Below are 27,408 nucleotides of genomic sequence, written 5' to 3'. Positions count from 1 at the left end.
TACTTTCAGACTTACAGATTTAAACATTAAATACAACACCTATTTGTTGTTGTTGAGATAAGGAAGTGCTGCCTTGCTACAGTCACCCTTTCAGTTTATATTTGAAATCCTCAGTGTCTGTTAATATTTAAGTCATGACTTTGCTTCCTGAAATATTCATCAACCCTGCATTGCAGCCTTGGTTTGTAAATTACATTTGATTTTTAATTCTACAAATTATATAAGCAGTGACAACTCACCCTATTTTCATCAATAAGGAGCAGTGAGTTAACCACAAAAAGCATACTCATGTATGATAGCTTATAGTCATCACCTCTCATTTCCTCAGTCAGACAGAGCACAGCAAGTCAGGCCACACCACTAAATCCCTCCACAAAGCCTTAAAACCACCTCCGCAGCCACTGGAAGTTTAGATAAACTCTGTATGAATGATTTATTCCTATTCTGAAAGCAGGATGGTTTTTAACTTCAAAATGAGAAATAGTACACAAACAGCCTCACATCACATCTCCTACAACACCAAACAAATCAAAGGCACCGGTACAGGTTGCTCAGAGAAGCTGTGGCTGCCCCATCCCTGGCAGTGTTCAAGGCCAGCTTGGATGGGAGCAACCTGGTCTAGTGGAAGGTGTCCCTGTCCATGGCAGGGGGTTGGAACTGGATGAGCTTTAAGGTCCCTTCCAACCCAAACCATCCTGTGATTCAGTCTCTAAATTACTTTGATACTTAAAAATTTACCTTATGTTCACAATCTGCTCTAATGCAAATCATTACTGTGGCCTACAGCTCAGCTGGATTTTTCTAGCAAGGGACTTCTATTGGCAGTAAAGCCTAAGAGAATAAAACTTGGCCTAATGAGATTGTTCACAGTGTCTACAGCAGAAGCATGTGCCATCCTGACAGCCACTGAACCACAGGTGTTTTCTATCTCTCTTACTCCCAGGGGAAGTTTCACTTGTAACAACAGATCATCATCATGTTACTGTTCATGGAGTATTTTACGGCACATGACTTCAGCAGTCATAAATGTCAAGAGTACCAATGGCAAGAGCCAAAGGTCCTTTGCTTTTCCTTCCACAGCTCTGATAATGCTCTGTAGCACTAACTCTACACTATACTTGGGCAGCAACAGTACCAGAGGTTTGAGATGACCAGCAGAATCCCCCAGGATAGTGCTAAGAGCTGATCCAACCAATGCCAAGAATTTTATTTGGATTTTTTGGGGTGATAGGAGAAAAAAAACCCAAAGTTGTTTTCTTGGCAGTTGGGACTAAATGATTGTTGCAGGTCCCCTCCAACTGACCTATCCTATTCTTTCTACAACCGGCAAGACTGTTTTCTTCTAATGTACTTCATAACAAACTGCTGTCACTCTTCCAAAACCATCCCACTACAAAGGCTTTTCAACACATCTCCTCTTAAAATTAGTCACCCAACAGTTATCCCCCCAGTTTATTAAATTCCCTCTGCTCTGCAGCCAATTGCAATGCAGCTGCGCAGTCAGGATGATGAATACCCCAGAACAACACAGAAGAATCCAAGATACACTGCTTAATTTTGTTTGCTCCTTCGCCCGAAGCCACTTCCTCTTCTGACACAATTATTTGATATTGGCTCAGAAACCTCTGTTTCTCCGGGCCATTGTGGAGTCTCATCCATGCGCAGCCCTGACAGGGGGACTACAGAGATCAAGTAAGGACTGCAAACAAACTGCATCCTGTTTATGAGAGGCAGCACAGAAGAGCCATTTCCCTCCTGCTTGGCATTTCCCAACATGTCACTTGGCATCTCCTCGTTGTTTTGGGAGGAAAGCTCATTAGCAAATTCATTTACCGCTAAGAAATTCTCCTCCTGGAGGACTGTATCTCAAGTGGGAAGCATCGGGAAGGGAGCACAGCACATCTGGGGGGGTCAGGATGCTGGTGGAAATTGTCCATTTTCCAGGTACAGGAATCAGATGTTTCCAAATCTCTGCTTTTCCACATGAAAATAAATGGGTGAGAAGCTGCAGCTATTCACTGGCTTCTATTACCACATCTATGGTAGATGCTTCACGGGCTGTTTCTAACTAATGGATCTTTCTAAGATGCATTTTAGTCTTATGACTATTCAATCCTATCTTTCTCTACTAAAATATAGATAGCATAACACAAATTCACCTCCTACAGAATGGACTATTGTTAGAATGTCCTTCTACCAACCTCAGGAAGGGCCTTTCAGTGAGAGCGAGAGAAAAAAAAGCACACATCTTCCTGTTTTCCAAGCTACTTTATCCACAATGCCCAAGGCCAGATTGCATTTGGCAGATAAAAAGTTGGAATTTTATCTAACAAACTATTTTATTCTTCCCATCGACTAGCACCAGCACAAAGGACACATACAATCAAGCACAAGGTAATACACCTGTAGCTCACATCGCTCCTGGGGGTAGGAGAAAGGAGCAGCAGCCCATGGTGCCTATCACTCACAGCAGTGCATTCTGTACTTGTCTAAAAGTGGCTTGAAAATGGAAAATAATGCCAGGTGAATGCTGCAAAAAAGGAAAAATAGCAAAATAGCTGATAAAAGCACTTGTCAAAGTTGCTGGAAAGTTTGTCAATTTGGATTATATTTTTATTATTGTTTTTTAGATATATTTTAGAAGCAGATCTTTGCTACCATGAAAGGCTTGAGGACAAGTGAGGAGTGAAATTATGACATGAGAGAAACTGAGGCCATAGTCATGAAGTCACTGCCGACACCACAGGGATAGTTTAAGAAGTCACCACGTCAGAGGTGAGGCAGGAAGGGGACTGCAGAGCAACTCAGCTGACTCCACAAGGCATTGAACAAGCAATTAAACAAGGCTTTACAGCAGTTCTGAACAGTCATCTGTTAATAACACTTGAAATTACCAGGTGACTGTGTTGAGTCACTACAAAAGATTATTGTACAGTTTAAACTCCAGATATTGTGTTAATTATTTCTGCCTGCCACAAAGCAGACACACAAAGCAATGTTCTTTGCTTTGGTAAACATTCAGTACTCCTTCAACTATGTATCATTTCATAGAATCACAGCCTGTTTGTGTTGGAAGCGACCTGAAAGCTCATCCAGTTCCAACCCCCTGCCAGGGGCAGGGACACCTTCCTCTAGAGCAGGTTGCTCCAAGCTCCATCCAATCTGGCCCTGAACACTGCCAGGGATGGGGCAGCCACAGCTTCTCTGGGCAACCTGTGCCAGTGCCTCAGCACCTTCACAGGGAAGAGCTTCTGCCTAAGAGCTCATCTCAATCTCCCCTCTAAAGCTTAAAGCCATTTCCCTGTGTCTTGTCACTACAGGCCCTCAAAAAAAGTCCATCATTTATTACACTGAAGTTCTTCACTAAACCAGAAACATTCTTTTTAACTGTAGCGTAAATGGGGGGTGAGGGCTGTGGGTCCAATACCAGAAAAGTTACCATTCTTTAGACCCCATTCTTACACCTTTCACAAGGTGGTGCACAAGGTACACAAACACATTTATTTACAGTCTTTCCTAGTCATCATTAAGCCCAATCCTACCTCTGGAAAAATTAAGATCAAACCCTAAATTTAATGAGTGCTTACAGAAATTAGATCTAATGAGTTTCCGTATGAGGTACCTTAAATCTCCATAAAGGCAGGAAGAAAGAGATAATCCCAAATATCACCAACAACACTGGACAAAACAGAGACTGAAAATGGGGGAGTTTACCAAATTTAACTGGATAAAAATAGCCAAATCTGTAGCAGACGTGTACACAGACACACACCACACCAAAACCCATGAAAAATCAAAGAATGAGAACAAGCAGCAGCCTTTCCAGAAGACGTCAAAGCAGGAGACATGGTGAAGCTCAGGCTGGAAAGGCCAGTCTGAAGAAACCATCTGGAACCTAAAGACAGGAATATCAGATGGACAAATGGACAACATGGAGACCTGGCACAGCATTAGCACCTTTGAAGGAGTTAAAACTAGCAATATATGTGCCACAATACACACATCTTAAATACTGTTGCAACCTCAAGATGTTCTTTCTATAGTTAGATTGGGTCAAGTGAAGTGTGATAAAGAGCAAGTAAGTGTATTACAAACCGGGATCAGCTGGCTGTGGGGAAGTGATAGATCCCCTGGTTCTGTGTCCCTGCAAGTACGGAATCAAGCAAATGCCTGACTCCCACACAGGAAGCAAATCTCTTTACAATCCTGGAATGAATAAATAAATACATGAAACTCAACACTAGACAACTCCTGAAGTTTTCCTCTGTGCATGATACTAACAGCAGAGGATTGAACAGCCAATTGTAGCAGTCACACTCCATTAAAAGAAAAGAAAAATGAGGATGAATGACATCTTTGTGTAGCAATAATACGCCAGGCAATGCACACAAACAAGAAAACATCTGACAGCAACAAACATTACTCAAAGGCATGAGGGACCCAGACGTAGCAATTTTGTGTATCTTACATCTGAAAGGTTTGATTGAAACTGCTTCATCACTGTAGAAAAATTACCAGCACCAATCTGTTTCAGGTACTGGACACCCAATGAACTGGAGACCCAACCTAATGGATTTAAGCATAGCTGCAGCCCAGATCTTCAGAGGGGGAAAAAAACCACACTTTCAATTGTTATGGGAAGGAAACCACATTTACATCCAACCCTACACCAATCCCCTCCTGCACTGCATTGATCCAATCTACACTGGTCTGCTAAATGCCAACTTTTGATGCAGCTGAGCTACTGCAAACATCCAGGGAATACACAAAGCTGTTAAGTACATACCTCCTGTATTGTTATTTACCCAAAAATGGAAACAGAGGTTTAACTTTGTACAAGGCCTTCATATCTACCAAGGAAAGGTACAACCTTTGGAGAGAAAAGAAAGGAGAAATACTGAATTGCTCCTTTTATCACAAACCACTCTTAGAAAGGAATCAGTTCTGTACTACTTCCATCCTTTAAGAGAGATTAAAAGAAATAGAAATAACCTGCATTAACTATACAGGATTAGTGAAATCCAACAATCGCTTGAGAATTGAGCCTCGGGCTCACAAGAGGTGCAACCAAACTCAGCTCAAAACACCAGCGTAAGAAAATGTCTATTACAAAGCAAAAGTCACAAAGCAATAACTCTCCGGAGAGGAATGACTGTATCTGAATTTAGCCATTGCTTCTATCCATCACCCTCTCAACCTGATGGAAATGGATACCAGTGCAATAAATACGTCAATGTTCACTGAGCACTTTATTAAGAGCTGTATCATTCTGTGATGCAGAATGAAAACTGAATCAGCACTGTTTGGTCAAAACCCAGCTTATTAAACCCTACTTGAACTCTGTCTCAGCTGCCTCATCTACCAAAGAGCTTTTGCCAGATAAGGGATTTCAAGACTCCAAACAGTTTAATAACTAAAAGCCATCTAGATGTACTTACTATAGCATACTCAGTGAGGCTTATCGTTCCTTCCTGTTTTCCTCCAGCACCTGGTTTTATACCTACTTATTACATCTTGAATTAAATTAGGTTCCAAACTAATTCAGCTAATGACCACTTTGTGTTTTTGTCAAGCAACTGCAACTATGTGATCCCTCTTGTCTCTGATGGACTCAGGGCAATAAGGAGCCAAACAGTAACTCAGCTACCCCAGAGATGAAGTTTAATGTACAACATGATACTAAGGACAAAAGGTAAAGTGCAGAAGGGAGCCAACAGACAGCTACAAGACATCCAGAGCCTTGCCTCATTCTGTGGGATCAAGGAAAATGTTCCAGTTTCGTCATCTTTCACAAGTCTGAGGCACTAAGTACAACCACAACACTGAGGCACCAGCACCTTTGAGAACACATACGTATTCAACTACTTTGATTAAACAGCTTGAGCAAAACACACACTCATTCCACTCCCACTTTCCTGAAACAAATTAGATGTGAATGCTTAGATGAGGGCAAAGAAAATCCAACTCACTAGTGGGAGTCTTGCAGCACACCTACTGCAGTCACTGAACAGTGTAACATTTGCCCATCAAAAATGGTTTCATTAAGTCTCTCTTCCAAAATGAGTCAATTTAATTGGAAAACCTCTCTTGTTAGAACCAAGTGAGGAAGGTCTGCGAGCATGTACCCAGCATCTTCTGGCAACTGAAGGACATGCGTGCAGATGACATTTTACTTACTGGTTTCGAGGATGCCCTAGGCACCACTTCAAGAAATACAACTTCTTATTTTGAGGAATGATTTAATTTTATTACATTCCATCAATTGCTATGCTGGGTGGAAGTGATTAATTGACACAATCCTATGTATCCTCCTCTCGAAGTTTTTCCAACAGACTAATCAGAATCAACAGAACAGCATTTTCATGGCTTCCTGTATGTGTGTGTCCCTGTAAAACAGTAAAACTTAACTTCAGAAGTAGCGTTTCAATCTCTGACATGTAAGCACACGATTTATGAGTTACTGCAAGAGTTCTGTTGCTTTTTTCAAACAACAGAATTGTATTTGACATCTCACAAAGCCATGTGTGTTATCCTGAGACTTGGCAGCATTCAGCACTTATTTTTAAGGAGAGAGACTGACTTTAAAAGTCAACAGTTAAAACAGGAGGTTATTTTTGGGTGCTGGCACTTAGCTCTGACTTCTGGTCACTTTCCTTTCTACCACATGAAGCAGGTGGATCCTGATGGCAGAGGCAGTACTGAGGCCACCAGAAACTCTTTAATTGCCCGGAGAAGTGACACAAGCACAAAGGATGCAACACAGGAGCAGGGAAGGATGCCAAAGGGGAGGGAATATTTACCAGGAATTACAAACAGTTAGGTTCAGGGGAGAGGCAATGAAAGAATTTAGTTATTACTGTGGAATCAAACACATTTGATCCCAATCATAGGCACAGCTGAAGGATCAAACCTTTTTTCCTTCAACGCCTGAATTCTCCCCCTCTGCATTTTGCCCATGCATCAGTCTCATCTTGACATTTGTAATGCTCTTGCTTGGAACAGAAAGCAAATGTCTGAACTTCCTACTGAGCCCGCAATCTAGATGCGGTGAAGGAAGCTGTACAGACATTTTGATCCACAGTTGAACTGGCAATTTCAAGCCAAAGAGAAAGAAACTCAACATTTAAGATATGAGTTAAAGCCAAAGGAATTCAGTTCGGAAATACAGATTACATGTGAGTCCACCCACTGCAATAGTCTCTCTTTTGCGATTTTCTGCCATAAAGTTCTTTATAATTAGCACACCACTAGGCCTGTTAATCCTCAGACAAATCAATGGATTTAACTTTGGAAGACACAGAATGAAATTCTCCATACCAAAACACCGCTCTTTAGCTGCACAGTCATCAGGAAAAAGAAGGTTTAAGAACATCAATTACAGTCTTAACCTGCTCAGTCACAAATGCATGTCAGGAGCAAAATACAACTCTTTTTAACAGCTGTTATTAAGCAAGTCACCTTTCAGGCAGCCTTCTCCACCCACATGAAATTATCTTATGCACACACACAATACCAGGTATTTCTGTAGTCCACAAAACCACCTAACTAGGAAAGCCCAATTTCCTTTGGGTTTTTGTTGTACATCTACTAATTCTTCCCATAAGGCAATAAATCAAACATCCTCCCACGTCGCCCTCATCAGCCCTCCATTGCCCACACTTCCTCTTCCCTCACCTCCCCACACTTTCTCTCCAAGTTCTCTATTAGTTATGAATGTGTGGGCTAAAGAACACACATAACCTTCTCCTCGCCACTGTCAAGCTAAATAGAGCAAGCCAACTGTCTTTGCATTTTGACTGAGTGAAAGCAATAGACCTTCTCCTTTGTTGGTTTCTACATACCTTCCTGGCTCTAAAAGACCCGCATCTCTCTCCAGTCTGCCCAAGCTTTGGCAAAAGGCTGAGAAGGGAGGGCCACTGACCAATAAATACCACAAAATTCATGGCCTTATGAAACTCATAATAACAATAATAGGTTTTTTTCTTCTGCTTTTAAATAAAGAAGCTGGCTTGACAGCCTAGAAAAAATCCTGCAACAATGAAGTTCCTTCAGTGCGAATACCTCAGTATCTCTGTGTCTGTCTGCAGAAGTGGCGTTAAAACTGGAGCCTGGCATGAAAAACCCATCACCCATTTTAAAGAGTGGAGGGTTCAAAGCCCTGTCATCTACAAACCAAGCCTGGGATGTAACAAAACTTTGATGTCCTATGAAATCTGGAAACAAAGATGCTAATCTCAGCATGACATTTAAAAGCAGATGGAGACTGTCCATGCGAATGAACATGCACCATGTATTCATAAGATGAATAATCCAGGTAAATTAACAAAAAGGAATGAAAAGCTTTTTACAATTAAATGCCCCATTCAAACTCCACCATGACTGACAGGTTCATTGTCAGGGTACCTAACAGCAGACTGTCACTTCCAGCATTTATTTGGCAAAGAGATCTACAAATCAAGTGATTATGTTGTCCCAGTCAATGCATTGAGAGATGATTATTTAGCAGTTATGAGAAGCTCACACAAGGCAGCGTCTGAACTCACACCCCAAAAACTGATGGCAGCCTTGAACATAAATGTGATCATAACACTCTTCCTTGATAACGTATTTGAAATGAACAATAGCTGCTTGGCCATGATCAGAGGTTCCAATAGAAATCACTATTTCTGTATTTATTTAAAAGAGAGCCAGCTTCTTCCAGCTCTGCTGACTCTGTGATTATCAACCAATCTGTACCTTGTCACATAACATTTGGTAAAGATGCAAAACTAGAAACAAAGGCAATGCTCGTAACACCTGCATTCAACACATCTGAAAAGATACTGAGCTGTCTATGGACACTCCAAACTGCAGCTGGCACAGCTACCCACACTTCCCATAACATCCAGCTCCGAGAGGTGGCCACTGGTGTTGGGATAATTCTGGATGTTCGAACCCAGTAGGAGCTGACACCTCACTGAGGCTGCATTACAGAATTAGCATCATGTTAACTGAGCTAGGCAGGCAGTGTGAAAAGAGCAATGTTTCCCCCTGAGGTTCCAGGTGTGGCATGAAGAAGCCTCAGCAGACTGAGCATTGTACACCTCTAGTGTGAGTCTCAGAGAAATCAAGTGTTGGCTTGGGCTAAGAGGAACAAGACCAGTGCTTAATCTTACAAATACCACCCCAAGTACAAGCCTTGCTCTTGTAAGGAACTTACACGTACAACGGATAGAATGTTGGAATACACTGTAGCTATGACAAAAGCCTACTCTAAAGAATTCTCCTCTTCATTTGGAGCAAATTCAGCACTTCCACTTTTGCCAAGAATGGATAGGAAGAAAACATTCTGCCTATTGACTGACATTCTTTTGCAGTGCCTAATAGTAAAAAAAAAAAAAAAAAGAAAAAATAGATAAAACCAGAAATACAGTATTTTCAAAGAAATCTAAGGAGGTCGAGCTTTTCAACACCTGAAGGTTTTACAGAGACAGACACAGATGCCATATTTCTGAGCATCACCTGATGACAGTCTGTGGGGACACCCAGGCTTTACAATAAACCACTTCAGTCTGCTTCATTTATTTTACATGGTCCTGTAAGTCGCATTTATATGATCTATCTTCAGTGTCCGGACGTATTATAGTGTATCACATCATGTAAACTGACAGAAATACTCCAAGAACCATAAAAATATATTTAAACCACTACAGCAAAAATCATGCAACATCTACCTCATGCCACAGCACACTGCTACTGCAACAGGGAAGCCAGCACCTCCTCGAGGTCCCCAGCCATACACCAGCACTGTGCAGCCCATCAGTGTTCCAACCCAATGCAGCAGAAGGCAAAACGAAGCAATATCCAAAAAAGACACCAAATCTGAGTCTCATATTGAAGACACACCAGTGAGATTGCTTCCTGCTGCAATCCATCACTGAATTACTGTGATCCTTTTCCATCCAGCATTCTAAAAGGCATTTGACCTTGTTGAATAGCAGAGTAAAAGAAGCAATTTAGGTTTGATTTTAACAGTGCAGTACACATTCTTGATCACGTTTCTATTATTTGGCACAACTTAGAGCTAAGGATAATGATGAGAAAAGCTCATTTCTCATTATTACACACATGAGGACCTGTATTTGAGATGGCCGAACCATGTAAGAACTGGGAAGAACATTCAGTACGAAACTTTACATGATTAGTATTACATGTATTTTAGAGGCATTTAGAAAAGGATTATATATTACGATAGCAATAATTAATATCTGGACAAAGAGCTAAAACAGGGCAAACAAAAGTACCGTTAGTATTTGTAGACAAAAGGAATTTTAGGAATAGGTTATGATTTCACCGGCTTCCCTAACTACAGTGATATATCAAAATATGTCAGACAAACCAAAAACCTATTAACCTTTCTCCAGAAAATATGAAAGAGAATTTACACACCAACAGGGGAAGAACACCCCACGTATAGGGTTTTAAAGCTGAGATATTCAGCTTGCCATCTTGTGGCTGATGCACTGAAGCTTTGATCTGCAGTTATCCTGATCACAGAGCTCTAGACAAAAACCTCATTAGCAAATGCACGATGCAGTCACCATTGTCTTCATTTACATTTGTTTATCATTGCTATTTCTAATAGAATCAGATACATTAATGAGCACAGAAGCAGTTGTCACAGATGAAAGCAGCGCTGTCCAAGGGGACTTCTGGGCTTTCGTCAAAACATTTAACATCTGGAAAAATCCTCTATCCCTTTGGCTCAACTTGCCTGGATCTCATTTGAAACTCAGTGACAGATGTAACCTCACCGAGATCCTCGCCTTTGTAACTATGTCCTCCACTAAAAGATTTCACATTTCCAGAACAAGCAGGCAGCAATACATTTATTGCATGTTGTGAATATTTTAACCCAAAGGAAAAACAAAAAGAGACTTGAAGCAGGAAGAGAAAGAAGTTTCCTTTGTTTCCCTTCTGAGATCCCAAAGGAAAGTTTCTCTTTAGGGAATTCTTCAGCTTACATCATTATTAGTCTGTAACATGAGTTTAACGCTTTGGCCTCCAGTACACTGAATTATGCTTTTCCTTCTTGGAGTTCTACCCAAGTCCAGTGCAAAAACAGAAGGAGAAGGAATGCAGATACCCATTTCCAACGAACGTTAAAATGCCACAAATACTGATCAGCTGAAAACTACAGAACATCCTTCTCATTAGAAAACAGCTCTCAAACAAAAGGCTATGTGAAAACTCGTCCAATAGGCCTTTCCTTACCCCTTTCTTCCCCATACCTGTAGCACAGACACCCATGCACAATCTCTGCCTAAGCACTCTCATTCCTCTCCAATATTTAACTAAACGACTCATTTTTCAATTGTCAAACAATCTAAATAACTTTGCCAGCAGCACAACTCATCTCTTTCATAATTATAAAAGATACTAAGAGTCTCCTTTCATCTTCCAGTGAACACATACTTAGCTGGCTTCCAAAAACCTGCTGCAATTTGTTATCCAGGGCTGCTTCTTGCCCCCGGCATTCTCCTTTATGTAATTCAGCAACGTTCTAAGGATCCAACAATGCGTTGTACAGCAGCAGTACATCACTTATGTTAAGATGTTCAAATCACTTCCTGATACCAATGAGAGTATTTCTTCAGCCTTTCAAACTACTGCTACAGATGAGAATGATTTTTATTAGAACTGCTGAACACAAGAACACCTAAAATGGTTTTACTTCATCTGGGTATAGAGCCAAAAGTATCTTTCCAGTGGGATCCTTACTCACTAAAAATCCATTTAAAATTCTAGAATACACACTCTACTTATTAAGTAGCTTAAATGATCTACATCCTTTTGAGTCTTGGTGAACTATTATTACTCAATCTGAATTTGTTCTGCCTTCCACTTCCAATCACATTCAAGCTTAAATTTCACTTAACACACTCATTTCCACATTTATGATGGCCAATATGGACCTAGTACAATCATTGAAAATGGAGGCACTCTGTTTTAATAGTGTGATCAACTAATCAAGCAGAAACTCGTATAGCCAATGAAACATTATAACAGCATTATAAAAGACAACAACCCATCTTTCACCAACTCGACAGCACTGAGGAAAAACCCAATGACCACCATCAAAGAACAACATTGCACAAAACAAGAAAACGTATTTCCATCAAAAGAGATGTTTATGGCTCTTGGTCACTGCCTTTCTCCTGTAGGCATATCGAGTGGTTTGGCTAGCTATTAACTCTCTTGTGTGTTCACCCTTAATGCTGTATTTCTTATCTTACAATCCCTATTGACATAAAATCTCTTTCCACTTTGTACCGAGTCTGTCTTCTGCTTCTGCCCTATTAACTCATGTCAATACCGCAAAGGGAGCAAAATAAAGCAGCAAAGTCGATAGTCATCCATCACATTTTTGTGCAACCACTGCAATGAAGAGGAATAGGCAGGTCAAAATCAGAGCTATCCCAACCCTCCAGCTCTACCTGGCACCAGATGTGAACACAGCGTCACTTTCCTGTGGCTCACACAACAAAGGAAGTGGCTGCACAGGTCAGAAGTTCACCTGCTAAATTAATACGGAGCACCCCAACTATTCAGAGCAAAGACCGCACGCTGAAGCAGAAGCTGCTCTGATTCCTACTGCGCTTTCTGTGCATAAGTCACTCCCAAAAGAAGCTGTCCTTGTTTTAGGGAAGTATCAAACTGTGGTGGGATTTACCAGTCCCACCTTCTTTCCTATGCTCTTTCTCCCCTTCCCACAACTGCATTTTTCAAACGAAATCACAAAGTGCCTCTGGGGATAAAGGAAGGCATCATCACTGAACACTTAACTGGACAGGATGATCTCTTTTCTCCTCCAATCCATGCAACAATAGGAACACTAGAGATCTGAATTCAGAACAAAGAAGCAAGCATTTATCAGGCAGAATAGAAGAGATTAAAGCATTTCTGCCTCTGATTGAATGACCACAGTATCACATTACCTCTGCTCCTGCTGCTGCAGAGGAAGTGATTGAGCCCTGGCACAGGGACCTTGCTGAGTGAGGAAAGGGGCAAATCCTCTCCCCAGAATTTTAATCTCTTGCTCCTGGAGCCAGGAAATCATTACCCAGTGCAGCAGAGAAATGAATGTTCCATGGCATCCAGTGGTCTCCCTGCTGGCAATTTCTACATGAGACAGTTTATTTCAAAGAGACTGCATAAGGTACTGCAGACCTTTAAGTTGTATGGGACTGATGAGGGGCTAAAAAAACCAAAAAGGCAAAAAGAAAGGAATAAGAAAATGAAATTGTGAACACAATTTAAAGACAAACAAGAAGAGTCTCAGTGAAATACGTGACTTCCACTGTTGAGCAGTGAAACACCTTAACTCTTCCTGCCAAAATACGTCCTGCAAAGGATGTTTTAGTACCTTTTATATGCATCTGGCCTTAACTGAAGCCTCATTTATCCTTTGTAGTGGACAATGCTGGGATGCCAGGTAGATGTAAGAATCTGAGTGCTGGATTGATTCATAGATGAAGAGAGTTGTGACTCCTCTCCAGTTCACACTGGTATCTGCTTAGCGGAGCCTACTGTTGCACACAGACATGCCACAGGCACAAATGTGCAAGGTGGGAACATACCAAACCTCATAGCTTAAAACTCAAAACTCAACCAGTACCAGAAAAGAAGGGCTTGGTTTTCCTTTGTCTCCGCATTTGCAGAGACAAACTCTTCAAAAGCTTCTAAGTTACAGAACTATTTAGAGATAGATCTATAAAGCCACATAAACCAGCCATCCTCTGTTACAAAAGTACCTCAAGATTAGAAACCTTAATGACACTTGCACATGTAAGAATACTTGAGATAGTAGCAAAAGGGTTTTTTCTATCCATATCATTCATGCTTAAAGGAGAAAAGCCACACAGAGTTGGCTGTTACCACAAGTCTCTTAATACTTGGTGGCTTCTCTAAACTACGGGTTCCTAGATGTAGATTTTCATCACTTCAGAACAAATCTTCAAAGTGAGTTCCTGACCTTCGTCCTTATGGAGAAGAACCTTAATAAAATGGCAGCATTGGCAAAAACTGAAAGCAAACAGACAGATGATGTCTTGACTTTAAATGCTGTGGGGGGTGATTATTTTTGCAGTCCTGAGACACAAGCTCAGCTGTTCTGTTGGGCAGAATGTCAATCTTGAAGAGATGCAAGGCTCCCTGTAATAAGGATAGATTTCTTTCCAGCTCCATTCACACTAGCATACACTGGAGAACAGATATAACAAGGCAAAACCCCCCAAATTGTTGAGGTTTCGTCTATTTCTAAGTTATATCATAAATTTATTGATTTTTCTAGTCAAACAGCATCTTTCATAAATATAGCAGGTACAATCTGAATGTGTTTAAGAAACTGAAAGTTACAAACTTTTAGAACAGAAAAATTCAGGTTTTAAAGAGCAGCAAATTGGGCACCTTTTCCTTCCCATTCTCTTCAAAACTACAGTTACAAGTACCAGAATTCAAACGCAACATGATGCAGATTTTACACAGCAACACACACAGTCAAGGCTTCCTAATTTTCTTTTTTATCTCATTTTTTCTGCTGTAACAACCAAGAAGCAGTGGGGAAAATAATGCAAGTTTAAAAGCAGAAAAACATCAGCTATTCAGTTATCTGCTTAGATGGGGACAAAGCTGAGTGAGTGATGGGATACCTGTTTTGCACATTCCAGAACAAATCTGCATTGGCTCCTTGAATGATTAAATGGATGCAATAAAGCAATTATTTTATTTAATGTAGTTCTATGACCATTAAATCATTTGCACAAACAAAAAGCAGAGTTATTTATCATGGGCATTACCAGCAGCTTGTAAAGTCATTAAATTTCTACTGATGCTTCAGGTTGGTGGACAAAGGATTCAAAGAGGCCAACTGTGCCTCAGCTAGACACAGACGCTGTGTTTTAAGCCACTCTCCATTTGTGAGATTTTAGACAAACTGGCGCCGTTTTATTAATTCTGATGGATTAAGGGGCTTTTGGTTTGATTTTTGTTTTGTTTCAAACAGAAGCAGCAAAACAAATAGTCCCTGTTCCAATAAGGTAAAGACTCCACTGAAGCTAGCTGAGACTGTTTCCTCTGTGGCTCTCAGTTTATGCTGAATGTGGAACTTGGTATAAAGTGGCTGCTACAAGATACAAGTTTGTGATGTGGGAACTTGTCACTTGCAGAAATCATCATAAGCGTTTTACAGGAACATTACTACTGTGAAGCTGTGATGAAATCAGAACTAACAGACAATACCACAGGCACCAGTTCTGCAGCAGTTTTCAAGTCAAAAGGTATTAACTGAAGATCTGACCCATGCAGAGATCACACAAACAGACCTTGCCACTCTTGGAAGGAAGTTTCCAAGCCAAATACTCAGCAGTTAAGAAATGCCAAATATACCCATGGACTCATCCTCCAGTAACTGCCTATCATCCCAAGCTACTTTAGCTTTAAAATGCAGCAGTAACTGACCTCCTGAAAGCAGATGTATGAAACTGTATGTTTAAAGATATGTGAGTTGATCCTCATCTCTACATCAGTAACCCAGCCCTGGGCTGGGCAGAGAAGCTCTGGGCTACAAGACCAGCAAGCTTGCTTGCTTGGTCTGTCTTCAAGAAGCCAGGCAGGAAGATATGAACAAGTTTCCAATGGTTTTCATCATTCAGCAGAGTTTACAAAAGCAAGAAATCCTTACTGATAGCTTGGAGCTTGCAGGAATAACACCAGTATATGCATATGTTGCTCATAGCTCATCTGTTATAAAGATGGGTCCATTCATGGCTCTTAGTTAAATACAAGCAGTCAGCTATGAAGGGTCTCAGCTATACTGCATAATAATTATATATATATATATATATAAAAACGGATACTGTATAGCTATATAACAACTTGCTGAACCTCTTTATGAAAAGGAAGGAAACAGAGCATCTCTCCTCTCCTCACATTTGGATTGATGCCCCAAAGCATAAACCAGCTCTTCAGATGAAAGGAAAATGAGGAATTTTTTAACAATGAAATTCATTCTCAGCTGTGACAGGGTTTTTTAGTTCTGCACTGCCTTCACTAAGCAGATGATCCTACAGTTTCAGTTAAAGCCTTTCAGTGACTTGCAAGCACCCTTCCTGCACTAAACACATCACTGCAGTGGCCACCACCTCTCGTTTCATGATTTTTTACGATCTACTATATTAAAACCAGTTAAAAGGCAATAAAGTCTGCAACATTTACAGCTAGAAAATACAGACAATAAAATTAGCCAGGCATAAAAATAAGGGAGCCAAACATCCTTTGCCCACTTTCCAGGGACAATATACACGGACCAGGCATGGGCTGCAAAATCAAAAGGAATTTAAATCAATTGGAAATTCCAACAACCTTTTCTCCTGCCTGCACAGGGCTCAAGGGACACTGACACACTCAGACTCACTCTTCTGCATTGTTTCCTCAGGTTTTCATTCTTGCTCCCTAATATTTGTTTGTAAAAGTGGTGATGTGAAACACTGATGATTTACTCATCTCTCCTCTGTGGTTTTGCTCAGCTGCAGCTGGTTTTGCAGGAATGACATACTTTCTCTCTCCATTTCACACTCCACCCCTTTTCTGCAGAAGATGGAGTAAGAATAGGGAATTCTTAGATTGCTATTTCTTCCTGCCTTACCTACTCTCTCATTTTCTTCATATGTACTATTACAATATGTAAGGCAAAGCAGCAAATTCACACTGAAGCAAAGGTTTGACTGTCACAGCAAATACCTGTTGTAGCGCCAAAGCGTTCTCACAACTGTTCCTGCCCCTCTGTCCCTCCGACAGTACAAGCATGAACTGGACAGCAGACTAAGGTAAGGTCTCTCTGCATAGTAGTATATTCTAGAAACACGAAATACTGCTAGGTGCTTCCTCTCCTTAGGATCCCTACAGTTTTCTTACCAGGAATTTAATTTATTAAATGTTATTTAATGACTGGGATACAAAGCTGCTTGAAGCAAAACAAGATCTGTCTGCTTTCTAACATGCTGATTTTATACAGAATTTGAAAACTCTGTTTGGGGCACAGACAAAAGCTTTAGGAATGCCAAACACATGAACTGCACTTTGGGAAAGCCCTGTACAAGCAGTGACAAAGATATTACCATAGCCTTGTTAACTTTTCGCTCCCACAAGGCAGAGGACAGATCACTGACTTGCTCAACATCACACCAAAGTCCTGGGTCAGAACCAGAGCTGGAAACAAAACTGCCTCCAAAGGTCTGCTGAGTTTTGAATATTTCTGAGTCCAGTGCTACAAAGGTCTCAATATCCATCCAGCCTCTCCCCCATCCTGTCAACCTTAAGCAGCTTTACTGCTTTCCAGAAGAACTACATTACAGACCAGAAGCAGAAATACATATCTTTCTACACTTAGAAAGAATACAGATAACATTGACGGTACTGTAGAGAGGATCCAGTCTAGGCCAGGTGTAAATACACAGCAGATACACATAACTCATACCACCAGCCTCCTTCTAAGAGGAATGTTCTGCTGCAGGACTTCTGTTGATCATATAAATGCCAGCATGGGAATATGTGGCTTCTGTATGTGGAATATGGGCTTCTGTATCAATAACAATCAACTGAGTGTCATGGATTTTATGACATCTCCAATTCTTCTCTCTTTGAAGCAGAAACACAAGAGTGCAACACCTTTTCTTTGTTCTGGAAGGTTAGTTAGAAAGAGTTGTTTATTTGTAAACTGCAGAGAAGAAATGGCATTGGATACAGCCAGCCTTACTTTAGTAATTACCTCTGCTACAATAAAGTTTTGTATTTGGACACACAGTTAATCAAAACTCTTCTTTTGGGATTCAAATCTCTGAGTCTCAAAGCACTATTTACCCTAAGCAGGGCTTGTTTCTAGAACACGGCTTAATATCTTGCAGCAGATGCAATGATGGTCTCCTACTTCTTTGAAATACGGTAACTAGAGACAGAACTTACTCTTTTAAAGAGCTGTGAAAAGAATGAATTAAATACTAACCTGACTGATCAAACACAGGAGCATCTACACTGACTCCTTGACTTGATTCACCTCTTTAAGGACATGAGGCACTTCTCTGAAGTCTGCACACGTTAACACAAAATGCCACTCACTTTATTTTTAAAACATCAAAACCAATGAAGTCTGAGGCTGCCTGACCAGGACTGCTGGGTTTACAGGGAGAAGGACACCGTAACTTCTGTCAGCCTCAATGACAGTGACATTCTCTCTCATTCAGTTCCCATTCAGGAAACAGCCTCGATGGGAAAAAAGAAACTACTGAAACTTCATCCAGCTTCACTCTCCTATATCCGGTTCCAGACCTTCAGCATTAATTGAGGGAAGAGATGAAGTAATCACTCCAAGAAAAAAACCTAAAGAATCCAAATTAAAAGCTTGCAACAACTGAAGAATTTCTGCCTTCAGGTGCATCTGAAACAAGGTCTGTACTTCATCATTCACAAGTTTGCCACTGAGCCGGAGATCTCCCAAGGGAGTCAGAATGAATTTCAAGTCTCCTCTACCTTTAACTATTAATGAATACTTCCTCTATAAGTTCAAGAGTGTCCCTGAATCACTGTTGATACCCCAAACTCCCACCTTTAAGAAGCAGCCTTGTAAGGTGACACAGCCTGGATGCTCTCCCTGTAGTTGAGAACAAGCACGTTATAAAGCTCTTCTGACAAAGGGCACATTCCATAGACAGCAGACCTGCACTCTGGGTTTGAGGAGATGACTGGAATGCATTTTCTCTTTGCATAAAGACATTTCTTCGGAGGCATCTGCAATCCATGCAAATGAAAGGTTTCCAAAAGGTCACTGGCAATATAAAATGTAATTAGCTTAAAAACACCAAGTATTTTTAGGCAGCACTTTGCCCCAGGTTATCTTACTGTTGCTTGGGTTTTATAATCACAGTTCTTATTATCAGTATGGGGTTTTTTTCCTTTTAGATGTAATCAGGAAAGAAAAAAATCTGACAAATACACTGTTAAAAAGAGATTATATTACTCTCAGGCAAGTTACTTATTCCTCATGGCTCTGCACTACACTGCACACAATGATACAGGTAATGCAAAAGAGGTGCACTTTTATTAAACAGCTTAAAAACATTAGAAAGAAAGAAACCACGTTATGCTGCCCTATGAAGTCCAAATGGCTACTCAAAATTGACAACAGATTTTGCCATGAACATCACCACCCCATGCGTACCTACAGCTAGCCTTCCCCTGCATCAGCACAGCTCACAGCACTCAGTGCAAGAGGCAGAATTACTGTATCTCAGGGAACACACATCATTCTACACCACAGTTGGGCAAATGAAGCAAAACTCATTCAGGAGTCATTGTACCGGCAGGTTCAGACTTGCTACTCCAGCTGAGTGCCCAGAGGAGATAAGTCAAACAATATGATAAAGTGATTTCATTGACAGTACAAAAAATAGTATTTTTGGTTAATATGAAATTGAAATTCTGGCTCCTTAATTGTAAATCTGACATACCAGTGGTGAGTCGGAGAAACACAGCAGTTACTGGTATATGGCTCCAGCAAAAACACGACGTACACTGTCTATCTGGTGTCCCTGCTCATGGCAGGGGGGTTGGAACTGGATGGTCTTTAAAGTCCCTTCCAACCCAAATCGTTCTATGATTCTATGATATGAAGAAAGGTCATATTACCAATTGGTTGTCTTATCAAAACCATGGTTATGTATCAGAACAATTCAGGTCAAGTCTCTCTCAGGTGCTGACACCCCTTACATCTCTTCGGTCTGATACCTCCTCCATTCCAAATGTGCCCACTATCTTCTCTCTCAAATTGTCTAGTTGATTAATGAAGTTAAACTCAGGGCAACTGTTCTTAACCTGCATTTAGCTTGAAGGCTTTTGCTTCTATATCAGATCTGAGCATTGGCTGTGTGCCCAAACTCATGTCTGTCTGCTAATCCTATCATTTGGTCTAATAAAAGGTATTACTTCTCCCTACAAACCTTGCTTTGCTGATTCTCCTGTGAATCATCAAAATGCACTCTGACTTCAACAAGCTCCAATCCTTACACCAGGGCAAGATTTGTAGAATGAAAACCAAGGCATAAGACTCAGAGGAGCAAGTTCACTCAATAAATTGGGAGTGTGACACAGCCAGACAACCTGTGCTGCAATTACATCCTTCGTGGCACAGGATTCAGCCTGTTTCAGCTGGAGGGGTTGGAAGCAGCACTGCTCCACGCTCCAAGCTACCAGAAAGAGAGCTGAAGTTACTTCAGTCTTACTGTTGAAGTAGATGAGTCAACATGAATGATACATTTCATTTCTAAGAGTCAATTAATGCATTGCCTTGGTGAAAACTGTTACCTCCAATGCAAGGTACAGGAAGGACTGTTTTCATTAGGATAAGCCATGGATATGTGCTAGTTTGTCAGTATAAGAACCTCAGTGTTTTCTTAAAGCACACCCTCCTCTTTTATTAGTTGTAGATACTTCGAACTTCATGTGCTGCAACTGCCATGGGCTGGGTCTGCTAATTCCTTATTTGTAGAGCCAGAAAGTGACACATTTTAGTTTATTTCCATGAATATTTCAAAAGCTGTTTCTGGCTGAGGAGCAGAATGCCTCTTCAGGAGTTATTCCACTCATAATAATTTGATTTTTGTTGCTTGAATAAGAGGAAAACTGGGAGGTTGTGTTCTGGGTTTTTATTGGGACTGTTTTTGTGGGTTATTTTACCAATTTCCATCTTTTACCATTGAGAATGTGTTTTAAAACTGACAAATATGTGAACATTGGTTTAAATATTGAAAATATGTGAAAACAGCCAATAGATGAAATATAACAGAAAGGAAATTGCATGTTGCTAGCACACTGTTGCTGAACCCTAACAGAGTACAATGCCTAAGCCTTCTGACCAAGCCTCCAGCCCCAGAGGGGCCCTCTGAATGTCAGATCCTACTGCAGCTTTTCCTTGTATGGCTAAAGAAAAACAAAAGCCACCGGCAACAAAATAACTGGACCAGTTGCCAACAACCCCTCCTTAACCCACCTCCAGCTCTACCCCATCTCCTTCCCTATGGAGTCATACATTCCTACAAAAGGACTGCACTGAGAAATTGTCAGGTTTTCTTCTTAGCAACAGAGCATGGCTGCACAACTCCTGCCAGCAAACATGACTGCTGTCTTGACAGATGCCTATGCAAGAACCAAGATCAGTTTGACTTTGGAATCTGAAAAGAATAGAATAAAAATCAATACATTTCCTTCAACAAGAAATCTTGTGGCAAGGATGGAGGAAGGAGGAAACACTGACAAAGGGTCTTGCCTTGTTTCCCCATGCTTGACTCTTTCAGCTACTCCTTCCTTAACCAGATGCCTCAAAAGCAGTATCCTGATGCTTCACCCAAAGCTGCACCAGAGCTATAGCAAAAGGCTACATCTGAGCTCTCCACAGAAAAGTTTCTGAGACAAGCATATTCACGTCAAGATGTTCTGCAGCTTTTCGTTTCTTTCCTTTCACTTGTAAGAGTTTTTAGCTAATTGGCTCCAGAATTTATAACCCTGGTGACAGCACTGTGCCTGTGCGAGACAGAGAAGGTGGAGGAGGAGGGGAAGGAGGACAGAGGAGCTGCCAATGCTGCCGGCACCATCTTCTGTTAGGAGCACGCTACTGCAGAGCACCAGCTACAGCTCGGGATGCTGATCCTCCTCCTCCCAGTACTCTCTCAGAGAGCTCAGGGTTATCTTAATGCTTAGAAATATCACAAGCGCAACTTCAGAGCTTTTCTGCAGACTCCAGAAAAAGCAGGAATCCGAATATGAAGAGCAGCTAAACCCACCGAGTTTGAAAAGGAGAAAATTAAGCAGACGAGGAGGGGGGAAAGGCAATTACAGCAGGAAAAAAAATGTGTTTCACCATTAGCATTGCACAATAAGAAGGTTTGTCAGGCACCGGTTTAGCCTACACATGTTCATATCCGTCAGCATTTCCATGATAAATCCTAATTTTCGCCATTGTTGATCACATTGAACTAAAACTTGGTATGCAAGTTTTTAGCACAGATGCTCAAATAAATTATGCACATTAGTCATTTAACTTTCAGAGCAGCAAAAGAAAGCTGCTTTTTAGTGGGGGGGTTGACTATAATTTATGACAAGCTTTTTTCTGCCTTACACAGCTAAAAAAGACAAGGCAGCTTACTTTTTGATTCAACTTTTCAAGCCATATGTCTTTTGTATAGATGATAAAACACTGGCATTAGGAAACTATTTATAGCTACAAATGCCCTCCTACCACCAATAGCTACATACGCTGTATACATACAGTATTTCCTCCATTTACTATATGACACCATGGTCTATACATTCATATGTGCATATGTGTTGAAATGAAAACACATAAATAAAATACCAGTCATTGCAGGCTGAAGAGGTCACACAGTTGAAGTTGATGTGATCCAGATGAGAAACTGTTAAGCAAGGAATTAGCTCAAGAGCTGAGCACAGATTACATGTAGATATGATCAGCTGATGGAGACATCCCCACCAAGACAATCTATCTTTTTAGACAGGATCATATTCTATGCAGTGTTTGAACTGACACCACTTCACAGCAGTTACAAGACCCTACAGAATACATGCTTTCCTTGGTAAAATGACTCAGTGTGTTCTGGATGTCCCCACTCCCCTCTCAGCACTGGGAAACCATATGATTAAAATGAACAATATAGACGGTACTATAGAAAAATCCAGAGTGTTTGAGACCCCTGTTATTATGGCACCTACAATAGGCATTCTAGTAAATGAGCACCATTCTGCCACCAGGCCACCTCTGGCTCGTGATGCCTGCTTAGGAAAGCTGGACTGCAGTGCCAGCATTACAGATTCAGAGACAACGTTATACACAACCTTGTCTGACTGCTGACAACTAAAAGAACATTTCAAAGGGACAGTCCAAGAGCCATGGTCAGTACTATCATTTTAAGATACTATATGTGAAGAAACGTGTATGATTGCTTTTGGAAAAGAAGGAAAGTAAAAAAGAAAAAGTCTTAACAGGTACATATAGAAAGGAATTAATGGGTTTTATTTGCCTTTAAAATAATTAGGTGTAGAGTAGACAGGATATGTAGCAATGTTCATTCTCATTAATGTCATCTTCTGGGTGAGAATATGAGAAACTCAAGTCACTGCATGAAGTGATACAGCTGAAGCCAAGCAAACACAAAGCTTCTCCAGAAACTAACTCCAGATTTCTCAGGCCATATTCTTCTACCTTAACCACGGGACCATCCTTATCACTTCCAGACTGATCCTAAAGATATTGCCAAACTGAAGGGCCCTCCTTTTTTCCAGCTCATATACAGTCTTTCAAGGCTTACTGCTCCATTGCAGAGGCAATAAGAGAAATGCCTAAGCATGGAAATCCAAAAACTCTACAACTCCCAGAGCTCTATGCAAAGCTTGGCAACAGGCTGAATTCATGGTTTTAAATATTATTGGTTTCAAAGCAGAATATTACTTGTGCTGCTGCCTCCTGCTTAGCTAAGATTATAATTTGTGTATTTGTATTCACATCACAAATATAACCTGGACATGGGACATTTCCTTTGGCCCATCAGCCTCATGTAGATCATTAATTTGATCATAGCATCTCCCTGCTAAAAAGGATAATGAAAATAGTTAAGTTTTGACTTCAAATTACTTCATTCTAAATGCTCATTCCAGTTTCCAGGAACTTTGGCCTGGTATTAACATACAACTATTTCACCTTGGATTTTTAGGAATTCTAGTCTCACACAAGTGAAAGATTCATAGTGCAGGTGTGAGTCACGCACAGATGAAATGTTAGGCAGACTGCTCCTTCCCTAACTGTCACACGGCAGCTCCATGCTGAAACACCATGTCTGCTGTACAATATACCAGCAGGAACAGCCTGTGCTTCCTATCAAATTCACTGATCATCTTTACATAGTTTTCTGGCCAATAACACACACTGCTACCTGGACAACCCAAGGGAATGCTGAATCAGTGTCTCCAGAGGAAGCTAACAAATGAAAGTTATCATTAATTCTGGTTATAACAACATGCACATACATCAGGGATGGGAGTAGGAACGCTAAGTGTCAATCACAATCATAGAGCAAGAAAAAATAGTATTAAGAACAGAGTTAAATAGCTTCTACAATTTGTTCATCATTAGAAGTGATTAGAGCACTGAGCAGAGGCATTGCACAGATTAGCCTTGAATGTTTTCCAAGAAGCACAGTCAAATACAAGGTAACAAACCAAATATCATTTTTACCGGTTTTGCACTACAGTTTGTACAGAGCTCCAGGCTGAAAAGATGGCACAATTACAGCTATGTCTGTTCCCTGTAGGCTTTTCTTTAGGCTTTCGCTATATATTTTCTTTTTAACAGAAAAAGGCTAGTTTCATAAGCTCCAGAACCTAGTTACCTATGAATTTCTCCCTCCCAAGATGAATATTGACTCAAGTAGACTTCCATTTCTCATACCAATAGTACAAAAACAATACCAACATTACCACAGTACTATCAAATAATACAAGCCTTTAGGAAACATGGTATAGCAGAAACTCCTGTGGAACCAGAGCAGTGCTCCCTTACACTGCCAGTCTCAAAGCTGAATGAGCAGCGGCCAAGGAGGCATGATCTGCAGCTCCCTTCCAGTGTGACATTTAAAAGGAGTGTTTTTGCTCGCAGAGCTCCAGTGCCTAACAGGACATGACCTCTGCAGCAACAGGATGTCTCTTCTGGAGATGGAGACCTGCTTTCCTTAAACTTGCTGGAATTTGTTATTTTTGAGACCTCTCCCATCTGCTAAACTTGACAGAACACAACCAGCAAGTTCAACAGTGTGGGGTAGGCACAGGCAATCTCATCTACATACACACACAAAGCACTGTAATAAGCCTCACTTCCTCAGGAAATCAGACTAAAAATGGCACAATCATGAAAAGTAAAGGTCTGGGCAAAATCCCATGTTTTTAGAATTGGAAGCATAAGTCAATGTCTTGACTAAATTATTTTTGCCTTCCTATTTTCTGCTAAGGGCTAAGTACATGATATAAAAAAGAACTAGAACAGCTTTGTATCTACCCAATTAGAGTCACAAACAACCAGATGTTGCTCTGGAAGCTTACTATTTGAATATGTCTATTTGTAGTAGATTGGTCACTTGATGGGACCCTATCAGCTACTCCTGGTATAAAAATGCATGAAAGACTTCTTTCGGAGAATTAAAAAAAGCAACACCTCCTAGTCATTGCTTCATAATATTACTCTATAAATGAATGCAGAACCTGTCAGCAGTTAATATCACCCTGAAGCACTGTGAATAAACATTTGCCTGGTATTAGGTACATACACCCCTCCAATAGAAATCAAGGTGCAATATGCCACAGAGATGAACAGAAGAAGAAAAAAGAAAGTCCCTACCTTGTCCTATATTAGACATTAAGCGCTGCTTTTGATCACAAACTAACTCATAAAGCCTATTAAAAAGGTAGCACTTCTCTCTGTCAGATAAAAGGCACTTCACTGTAATTAAACTTCTGTCCAACTTTCCAGAAGATACAGGCAAGTCTGACAGGGTCTATTTAAATTTATGACTGGCACTCCTTGGGACATCCAAGGAAAAGAGAAGATGGGCAATAGGTTTACACCACTTCCAAGCTAACAGCACTTATGGGGATGTATGGTTCTGAGCTTATCATCACTCATTCATTGGGGTTTTTATTAAATCAAATCCCTGCTGCCCAATTCAAAAGCATTTTGTGTTCAGTTTGCAATCTACATTCCCAGGCTTCAATGCTTTAGTTGATTTCATTTTTAAGCAACAACACACACAGCAAGTTCTTTGGGTAAATCAGTTTTACATGATTTATATGAATAATGGTGGTAAACAACCATGTCTCTTAACAGAGCTCTGTGAGCACTTGAAGAAGGCAAATATTTCCTCAAACGTATTCTATCGCTTTTCACATATGAAACCGTATGTCAAAACACATGGCTGGGTTTCTGACACTAGGTGATGGGAATAAACCATCAGCTCCAGGATTCCAACACCAGAACCAAAGATTTATTGCTCTTCCATTTTTCTTTGTGTCTTCATCCTGCTCAGTACTAACTTTACTTGTTTCCTTCTATTTGACTTCCTAGAAGACACCTCAATGGTCCAAAGTCAATATTAGCCTTAGATAACAAAAGCAAAAGTAGAAAACAAATGATCACTTTGGGAGAGACTGCAAGTAATCAAAACAGTCTATTTTCATAGCCTATCTTTCAGAATTGAAGCAAAGATCAAACTGTAAAAGCAGTACCATTCCTTCCTGCTCAGCCATCTCAAAGAACAACACTGACCAGAGGGGAAGTTTTCCCTTACATTTCAAATTCCAGAATGCTTTGCCAGGATTGTTGTAGGAAATCCCTGCAGAGACTGCAAATATGCAGACAGGATTCTGGAAAAATAAATGTCTCTTTTCTTTCTTAAAAAATAATGTAACTACTACATCATTTTTCCATCAGACAAAAGCTTACAAACTGCTTGGCCAACTTTCCATATTACCAGCTACAACTATCAACTCTTCCTGGAAAAGTAGATTTCAAGTACCACTTCCACAGCACCCATTTGCTGGGGGAAAAATGTGCTTACACTAATAACGGCTGCATGGTTCAACTCAGCCACTAATTAAACACCCTTTTTTCATTACCTTGTCCTGAAAAGCAGAGCAGGTACAGCAAGTATCAAGGTGGCCCTAAGCAATCTTCTTTTGAGCTTTTAAACCTCTGGGTTGTTATCTTTGTTCTGCAGTTAGAGCTCCACAATACTTCCTGCTGTTACTGCTGCAAGTATAATTTACTCTATTTACACAACTTGTAGCAACACACTCCAAAACAGCAGTGAGATTCCATCTCACACTATTAATGGCACTTTCAGCTACTTTACTCAGCAATCCTGAAGTTGCAAAGAGGAGAAGTGAGTTGCTACTTATGTGCTCAGTAGAAGAGTGAGCGTCTCCTCTTCCCATTCTAGCACCACAAGGTTTTCCTTCCTAGTAAAAATAGCAAACTCCAAGGGAGCCTACACAACTCCAACATGTAAACAATCACTGCTAAAAGAAACTGATTTAACCCCACTGTTCAGGAAATTCAGTCCTGTGGTTCTGTGTCTAAAAGCATCCCATCTGAGCTGTACAGCAAATATGATATGCATTACCATTTGATCTCTAGGAAGTCTTGAGACACCAGCAATTGCGGGAGTTACACAAAACACAGATTGCCCTTCAGATCCCCCAAGCCACAGGCAGGGGGAATAGAATATCAATGCAGGGGCTCATTTGCAGCAGTATAGCCTT

At 40.7% G+C, this 27,408-nt stretch overlaps 1 protein-coding gene across 3 annotated transcripts in view; it reads right to left on the bottom strand.

The window, feature by feature from the left end:
- Nucleotides 1-27,408, bottom strand: part of MAD1L1 (mitotic arrest deficient 1 like 1) — a 296,765-nt gene that overhangs the window by 226,549 nt on the left and 42,808 nt on the right. The window lies entirely within an intron of this gene.

Source organism: Psittacula echo (genome assembly GCF_963264785.1).
Source record: "Psittacula echo genome assembly, chromosome: 5".
Classification (NCBI taxonomy): domain Eukaryota; kingdom Metazoa; phylum Chordata; class Aves; order Psittaciformes; family Psittacidae; genus Psittacula; species Psittacula echo.
The sequence above is the reverse complement of the archived record's forward strand: the minus strand, read 5'-3'. Positions and strand labels throughout refer to the sequence as shown.